General features: G+C 47.6%; 1 pseudogene; it reads right to left on the bottom strand.

Annotated features, from left to right (window-relative positions):
- Positions 1 to 370: 370 nt before the first annotated feature.
- On the bottom strand, positions 371 to 989 carry LOC115062615 (annotated as a pseudogene).
- Positions 990 to 9,443: the final 8,454 nt, after the last annotated feature.

The following is a 9,443-nucleotide window of genomic DNA, read 5'->3' as shown; positions in this document are numbered from 1 at the left end:
CTCAGCTGTAGTTAAGAAGTGCTAGGCTCAGACTGTGGCTATAGTTCACTAACACAGAGTTTGCCTAGAATCTCCCAGCGAGGGGCCGGGTGCGTGGTTCAGTGACAGAGCACTTGTATGGCATGCTTGTATGGCCCCCTAGCTCAGTCCCCAGGATTGAGCAGAATAAACAGGCTTTCCTGATAAGGTCAAATATCATGTGCCACACTCAGGTGATAATCTTTCTGGCTCAAAAGTCACCCATTCACTCGTCTATCACCTCCTATCCACAGTCACTCAGTCCCAAAATGCTATGCTATGTACTTTCCCACAGTCACCTCAACACACTCAGATGACTCCCTTAGCGCACCCCACCCCCATACACACTCATCATAACTCACAGCTTCTTCTCAGAAGCCTGCTGTCGGCGCCGATTTTTCTTGTTTTTCTTCTTCTCCTTCCTTCCTTCTTCAGGCTTGTCCTCCTTTTCTGGGTCCTCCAGAGGGGGCACCCCGTGCCCCTTGGTGGTGCCCCCTTGTCTGCATTCTCCCCTCGCGGAGACAGGCAGCACTTCCCGGGAGGTAGCTCTCTGAGACCTAGCGTGGTGGGACACAGCTCCTGCCTGAGGATGCGGGCCACATCCTCTACCATCCTGCCCTCTCTCCGCAGGAACAATTGAGTTTGGTGAGGAATTCGATGTCCTGCCATTTGGGCATGTAGACCACTCTCCACACACCGCCCTTGCCTTTGATCTCCCTGGGGACCACATCATAATTGAGGTCTTCTGCCAACCTAATGATAGCTGCCTTGGATCTGTCCTCCTCCAGAAAGGCCTTCCCAACCACTTCAAACTTGCCCAGCGGTTTGAGGGGAACCCGTATGATATCTTCAAATTCTTGGTGGCTACAGTCCTCTGGGATCCCCAGGATCATCAAGGACTTGTAACTGTCTACCTCCAAGGCCTTGCAACCATGTTCTAACAATGCAATGTCCTGGACTCCAAATACCATCTTGCCCAACTCCTTGAGGCAGCTGTACGTGCACTGCTGCGCTGTGAAGCTTCCTTGAGAAACCACAGAAGGGTCCAGGATGCCAAGATCTCTTTCCAAGGGTGAGGAGAAAACAAGGCCTCACAGGGGAGGCGATTGATAGTCCCAATTGGTCCAACTCAGTCAAGAGGACCCCCGCCCAGCTGTCTGCAGCCTACCCGCTGCGAGTTCACTCAGACTCACGTCAGCCTCGGAATTGGAGCTGGGCAGTCGTGGCTCCCAGGTCTTAGGCAAGGTTGATCTAAGGAGAATTTGAAGATGCAGACTCCCCCTGCACTGCCTGTGGCCTTTGGCAATCTCTGTGGACCCAAGGCCACTGGTCTCCCACCTGCTGCTGCCACCTTTGTGAGTGTTGGGGTGGCGACTCGCGGGTGAAGTAGATCGCTTCTTACTGCTGGCCCAGAGTGACAGAGTTACTGTGCCCTGTGACAGAGTTAAAGACCAGGATGTGGCAGTGGCGCTGCACTTGCTCCAGCAGTGACGTCATAGCTTCCCCGTGCACTGAAGCCTTGTGATCACCATGGCAACTGCCAGAGCATCACCTCTGCCATTGGCAGATCCTGCTGCTTTGAAATCAAACACTAAGGCAAAGCGGGGTCATTAGGAAGTGAAGGGTCGGTGCCTCATACCTTTCTCATTTGAGAAAGGAGAGGATTCCAGGCAGGGGGGACAAAGAAGATAAAAAGTAAGCCTGCGATGTCATTTGGTTTCAAAAAGTTAGGGTATAGTCAAAGAATAAGACAAAGCCTGTAAGGACACAGAAGCCAGCCTGAAGGGTACTCACGAGTCAATTCAGAGAATTTGAGCATCACTACACATTTCTTTCTTTCACTCTTTTTGCCCCTGAGATCTTGTCTCCTAGGCTGGTCTTGATTTTGCTATATAACCAGAACTTTGGACTTCTGATCCTCCTGCCTCCACTTCTCAAGATCCAGGGCTCCTACATGCCAGCAGCGTGGTGCCTGGTCTATTGTAGCTCTGAGGATGGAAACCAGGATCCTAGCATGCCAGGAAAGCATCTACCAACTGGGAAACACTCCTGCCTGAGCATTAATATTAAAATCAACAGATTGTAACAGACAGTAACAAACATTAATACTTCCTGAATAAACTAAGAACAGGTGGAGTCATGTAAATACATACACAGGTGGAAAGTTATTTTTTAAAATCTTCCCTTTTTAAATGCTTTTTATATATTATGTCTGAGTGTTTTGTCTGCTTGTATGTCTGTGTACCACATGCATGTCTGATGCCATGCAGGTCAGATGAGGACATTGGATCCTCTGGAACTGAAATTACAATTGTGAGTCAACCCTCATGAAACCTTCCAACTGAACTCAGATCCTGGGAGAAATCAGGAGGTGGACCTAGAGAGATGGCTCAGTGGTTTAGAGCACTGGCTGCTCTTGCAGAGAACCTGGGTTTGGTTCTGAGCACACACATGGTAGCTCATAAGTACCTGTAGCCAAGGGTGGAGCCAAACACCTTTATTCCTAGCACTCAGGAGGAAAGAAGGTTGATCTTTGTGAGTTCAAAGCCGCCTAGTTTACATAGCCAGGTTCACAAAGCAAGTTCCATCCAGTGAAGGCTGCGCAGTGAGATTGCGCTGGGAAGTGATGGCATGTGCCTTTAATCCGGGAGGCAAGTGCAGGTAGATCTCTGTGAGTTAGAGGCCAGCCTGGTCTACAAAGAGAGTTCTTGGATAGCTAAGACTGTTATTACATAGAGAAATCCTGTCTGGAAAGAAAACCTAATGTGTATATCTGCGTGGGCAGAAAACACTTTGGACTGGGTTCGTACTGAAGAGCTTAACATCCTAAAATAGGATAGGATGCAAGGAAAATGAATGCCCTGTCGGTTTGCGCTGATCAGAGCATGATTTTATTAATCGGACAAGGAAGGATTCTAAGCCCTCCCTGAGTCCCCTGGAGAAACTCTCTCTGTCTCTCTCTGTCTCTCTGCGGCGCGGTCCGATCATGAGCGGAGATGTATCTGGAAGGTGGGTTCGAGCGAGTGGGCAGAGACGACGTTAATGGTTGGTCCGAGGGACAGTGGACGGCGACAGTGGGCGGTGATGAAGACGACGACGACGTAGGGCGGTCTGACGACTCTGCATTCTGGGAGATCTGGGGAGGTCTTCTTAACAGCAATCCTGTGCATCTGCAAGGGGCGCAATATAATGTTTAGAGGGAGAGTGGTTAGTGGAGGTGAGAGACCCCAACAACCTAATAATAATAATAAATTAATAAACCTAACTACTTGTAACTCCACTTTCAGAGATCTTTCCTGGTCTCTTCCAGCACCTACATAGGTAGATACACACATACAGATACACAGGCACTCAAGTAAAAATAAATATTAAAAATTTAAAAAGTAATTATACTGAATATAAGTTGACTATTTATAACTGGGCGTTGGTGGTGCACGCCTTTAATCCCAGCACTCGGGAGGCAGAGGCAGGTGGATTTTTGAGTTCAAGGCCAGCCTGGTCTACAAAGTGAGTTCCAGGACAGCCAGGGCTACACAGAGAAACGCTGTCTTGAAAAACCAAAAAATAAATAAATAAATAAATAAAAGTTGACTGTTTATGCAGCACAGGAAACACAGTGTGCATCCATTCCTATGAATACACTTCCCTTCTCAAGTTTCAAAGACACAGGGCTGGAGCCAGGGTTCAGCAGTAGAACATTTGCTTAGTACCTTTCAAGCCCTGGCTTCCATACAACATTCACACAAAAAGAGCATGGGAAGGGGCTGGAGAGATGGTTTAGCAGTTAAGAGCACTTCCTCTCTCTGGCAGAGGACCCAGGTTCAGCTCCCAGCACCCAGGTAGCATCTCACAGCCACCAGAAACTCACATAAAATAAGATGCATATGACCTTTTAAATTAAGTAAAAATAAATAAATAATAGCACATGTACTTAGAAGAGAGCTGGAGAGAAAAGAATCACCTTCAATTCTATTCACGCTTTATTTTTATATTTATGTCTGTGTGTGAGCCACGCATGTGCAGGTACACTCAGAGGCCAGAAGGCGGCGTTAGATCCCCAGAAGCTGCAGTTGTGGGCAGTTGTGAGCTGACTGCCATGGTATGGGGGAACTGAACTTGGGTCCAGGGAAGGAGCAGGGGCGATTCTTAGCTGGTGAGCCAGTGTCTCCAGCCCCACTCAGCTTCATTTCTATGCATAGCATTGTAACCAAGAGATATATGTTCCTATTCTTAAAAAAAAATAAAATAAAATAAACTTAAAAAACAAAATGCTGGCCTGTAATATGTACCATTGGCTTTTTGAGACCTTGGCGCTTGGCTGCATGTCCCTGGTTTTATTAGGCACATTCCAAACTGAGGCGCCAGCAACAGAGCGGTCCATTCATTTGACAAACCAATGCTTACTGAAAAGTTACTTTTCACCAGGCTGGGGGGCAGTGCTGAGCAAACAGGAACATTCAGATTCAGGACAAACTATGCATTTAGTAGCCCAGTCTCGTGGTTATGGCAGGCTTGCTCTGTTTACAGGGCGGGGAGAGTGTTTGTCGGAGAAATATGTGGCCCTGGTGTGGAGTGAATATAACATACTGGTCGGGCTCAGCGAGCTGAGCCTGGAACACATTTTGCTGTTCTTTATAGGCGCAAGAAGTGATGGGGAGGAGGGAGGGAAGGGCAGCAGCTGCGGCAGTGACAGCTGGGGGAGGGGAGGGGGCTTCAGTGCAGTTATTCTGGAGGAGTTAGTATGCAGGTCCTCAGCTGGGGGCATAGGGCACCCAAATGCCTCATTCTTATTCTTTCTAGTGGTTGATGGGTTCGTTGTCTTTCCAGGTGTACAATCCTCTCACCTCTAGTCATCAGTCACATCTCCTCCTTGCTAATTCTTATGCTGTTCTTTCTCAGATCCGATTATGAACCACGCTTCTTGAATCTTTTACCATATGGTCCAAGGTTGGGGTCTCTGTCCATCCTGTACTCCAGACCACAATCACAGATAGTGATGCCATGTTCGTTCAGTCTATATCGCTATAGTAACGTATCTGAGGCTGTATCTTATGGAGGAAAGAGGTTATGTTGTTGATTGAGACAAAGACTCACTGTACAGCCCAGGGTAGCCTGAAACTTGGGATCTGATTGCCTCCATGATACTTGGCAGGAAATGCTTTTTTTTTTTTTTTTTTTTTTGGTTTCTTTTGGTTTTTATTTTTTGTTTTTTTGTTGACTTGTGGTTTGGCTCACTTAGAGAGCCCCTGCCTAGAATCCCCCAGTGAGGGGCTGGGGGCTTGGCTCAGTAGTAAAGCCCTTGCCTAGAATCCCCCACTGAGGGCTGGGAGAGTGGCTCAGTGGTCAAACTCTTGAGCATATGCAAGACCCTAGGTTCCATCCTCAGAAACACAAAAGAAAAAACAAGTGATAAGAGGACTGGAGAGATGACTCAGCTTTCTGCTCTTCTAAAGAACCTGAATGTCGTTCCCAGCTCGACATCAGATGGCTCGCTACCATTTACAATTCCATGTACAGGTGCGCGCGCACACACACACACACACACACACACACACACACACACATTAAACAAAGAGAGAGGGTTAGAGAGAGAGAGAGAGAGAGAGAGAGAGAGAGAGAGAGAGAGAGAGAGAGAAGAAAAACAATTGCTAGGGAAGGAGGGAAGGAGGAGGGAAAGAGGGCTGAAAAAGGAATAGTAAGGAAAAATACTATTATTTTTTTTTATATTTTTTTTGATTTTTCAAGACAGAGTCTCACTGCGTAGCCCTGGCTGTCCTAGAACTCTCTCTGTAGACCAGGCTGGCCTCAAACTCCAAGATCCTCCTGCCTCTGCCTTTTAAGTGCTGGGATTTAGAGGCATGTGCTAGGACCACCCAGGAAAAAAAAAATCTCGTGACATCAGCCAAGCATGGTGGCTAGGCCTTTAATCACAGCACTTGGGAGGCAGAGATGGGGCTCTCTGTGATATGTGAGATCAGTCTGTGATAAATGGGAAGTTCGGAAGCCCTGTGATTAAGTGCGGTGGTGAGATGGCTCAGCGGGTAAGAGCACTGACTGTTCTTCTGAAGGTCCTCAGTTCAAATTCCAGCAACCACGTGGTGGTTCACAACCACCCATAATGAGATCTGATGTCAGCTACAGTGTACAATAATAAATATATTATAATAAATAGTGTATAATAATAAATAAATCTTTAAAAAAGAAGGCAGATTAACTTTACTTTGGATAATTCAAGGCTTATGAAGTTTTGGGGGGACTGAGTAGGAATATCCAGGAAGGGCAAAGGTCGTCAGCTGGGGCACAGGGCACCGAAATGCCTCATTAGCACAGGGAAGCATTTCAGGAATCTCAGTGCTGTCTGAGCAGGTGCTATCAAGAGAAAGGACATGGATCCTGTAATCTAAGTAAGGCTGCATGACATTCTTCAGGTGGAGGGGTATGTTAGTGTGCCTGTGTGTGTGGACTTCGAATTCTCCAGATATGGTCAGAGAAGAAAGGCCCACACCGGTTGTTAGGGTTCCGTCTAAGCTCCATCCCACGGTTACCTGGCAACAGCTAGGTAGGCCTGACCCGCTATAAAAGGGGCTGCTCGCCCCTGCCCTTGATCTGTCGCTCCTCCCTTGCTCTTTTCCTGCTTCTCTTCCCCTTCATGAGCTCTACTCCTCTACTTTTCTACTCTCTCCCTCTCTCTGCCTTTCTCTGCCCTACTATCCTCTAAACTCCCCTCCCTATATTCCATCGTGCGACTGGTCCCTAAGGAGGAAGGGATATCTCGGCATGGGCACACCAAGGCACCCCCTTCCCCCATACCCCACCACACCTCCATAGAACATATCTCCCCTCTCTTTATCTTTTTATAAACACATCACCCTGAAGGGAGGAATCCCCCATGTTGCTTAGAGGCTTTCAGGTCATGGTGGACTTCGACCTTAATTAGATTTTTCCCACATACATGGTGAATCTCAGGATGGCCCAGGCTATCTAGACAGACCCTGCCTCAAAGAAAACAAAATCTTGTTCAGCAGGAGCACGTGGCTTGGTGCTCCTTGCACGGGGGAAGGTGTTATAGCAGTATGTAGCATGTCTTTTATAAGGTTTTTGATGAGCTCCAGTGAATCAGTGCAGGCTGAAATCGTTAGGGAGGGAGTGGCTAGGGGATGAAGAATTCCATTGGGGGGTGGGGGGGCTCATAAAACTAAATGGAGTGAGGCTTATGAACTCTGGTCTCAGAGGCAGCAGGCTTGAAGTTAGGAGACATTGGCACATGAAAGGTGCTTTACAGCCTGCCATTGGATGAGATGATGAAGGGAAAGGATGTGGGGAGAAGAGTGGAAATGGTCCAGGCCCACAGGACTGAGGCCCTGTCCTGTCAGATGGAGGTGGAAGAATCAGGACAGATGGCAGAGGAAAGAGGGAGAAAAAGAATCATTTTTCAATATTTATTTATTTTATGTATGTGAGTACACTGTCACTGTCCTCAGACACACCAGAGAGAACATCAGATCCCATTACAGATGGTTGTGAGCCACCATGTGGTTGCTGGAAATTGAACTGAGGACCTCTGGAAGAGCAGTCAATGCTCTTAACTGCTGAACCATGTATGTCTCTGTGAAGGTGTTAGATATTAGAGTTATAGACAGTCGTGAGCTGCCATGTGGATGCTGGGATTTGAACTGAGGTCCTCTAGGAAGAGGAGTCCGTGCTCTTAACCAGTGGTTAAGAGAGAGTGGAGCCATCTCTCCAACCCTATTATCTCCTTCTTAAGAATGAGGAAACAAGTACAAAGAGGGTGATGATATCTGTAAGCTTAAACTTTCAAACCGTATTTTAATGACTGTTCTTAAATGCTTTAACCTCCCTTGTAGCCTACCACCCCTCAGAGGTAGTGGGAAAGAAAAGATACAGGGAAGTGGACTTGTTTAGAACCTCCCTGTTTCTTTGAAGCAAATCCCATCTGCGTTGACTGGAAATCCGCAGTTCAGTTCATAGGTTAGCAGGCAGCAGCAGCTCCATCCACTTGCAAACACTTGAAAGGGAAAACTATATAGATTCAAGGTTTTGGAAATAGATTAAAAAAGTAAGTTTCAAAATTCAAAGACTCGGGGCTGAACACTGTGAAATACAAGCCCGGCCATAAAGATAAGGAAAAGAATGCAGGAGCTGAGCTATCAGGGCTGACTCCACAGCCATCTGGCAGAACGGCGCCTCCCCTACTTTACTGAGAGTCATACATCAACCAGGTGTCCTGCTGCCCCCGATAAACCTCAGGCCCTTAAAATTCCTAAACATTTTAGTCTCCACGGACTATTCTGCTAGTTTGTAATCACCTTGCTATGTTTAAATGAGCCAATCGCATGTAACCGCGCGAATTCTCCCCATACCCCGACCCTTACCCTTTAAAAACCCCTAGCTATTGAGTCTCGGGGTCGCTTCCTCTGTCTCCTGTGTGAGATATGAGTCCACCCGGAGCTCTGCCAATAAACTGCCTCGTGCATTTGCATCAAGAAGGCCTGTCTGTCGTGTTTCTGGGGCACCCTGACTCCCGTGACCTGAGGACCCGAGGGAGTTCCCCACGAGGGGGAATCCACCAGCAGTCAGTCTGGTTGGGGAGTGTCGGGGCAGCAGCAGCAATGGCAGAGGCATCTGTTAGGTAACAGAGACAGCCAGGCCTCAGTGGCATTGCTGAGTCAGCAGGAGGGTTTGGACCAGCAGGGACGCAGGAGCAGTTCTCAGCTGTGTCTCTCTCAACATGAGGATCAGCAACTGAGAGACCAAGGAGGGCTGCACGGCCAGCTCTACAAGCAATCCCAGCCCCTCTCACAGGTCATTGAGTCCTATTTATACTCCCTCCAAACGTCATGTGTCCTCAACGAGCTTTGTCTCACCACATGTCTTGCCTCAGCAAGTGAGTCTGACTTAGCAAAGCTCCACGTGAGTCTTTATCAGCTGACATCACTCCGCCAATCAGCCCAATTCCACAGAAGCAGCTAGAAGCGGCATGAAGCTGCCGGCACAACACCAGAAGTTTTTTTGTTTTTGTTTTTGTTTTGTTTTGTTTTGTTTTGGTGCATTGGTGCATTTCTCTCTATAGAGTCCCGACGAATGCAGCTCAACTGCGCAATGTAAGGCAGACCAATACATTTGTGTCCTTAGCAAAGAATCCTTCGTCACGTGTCCGTTCATGTGCTTGCTTTAGCAGACACCCTTTCACCTGTGTTCACCTCAGTGAAATCTTGTTTCACGTGTCTGCTTTAGCAAAACACCATCCAATACACCTCACTTTCCAAAGAACCCTTAAGTTTATACTTCAGATAAACAGCTGGCAAAGTTGAGATGACCATCAAATGGCAGAGTTGCAGACTCTTCCCTTGGATGGGTTCTTCCTCCACTTCTCTGAACTCCTCTCCCTCTCTCTCTCTCTCTCT

Source organism: Mus pahari, chromosome 19, assembly GCF_900095145.1.
Source record: "Mus pahari chromosome 19, PAHARI_EIJ_v1.1, whole genome shotgun sequence".
NCBI classification, from domain to species: domain Eukaryota; kingdom Metazoa; phylum Chordata; class Mammalia; order Rodentia; family Muridae; genus Mus; species Mus pahari.
Note: the sequence above shows the minus strand (reverse complement) of the source record. Positions and strands in the feature narration are given on the sequence as shown.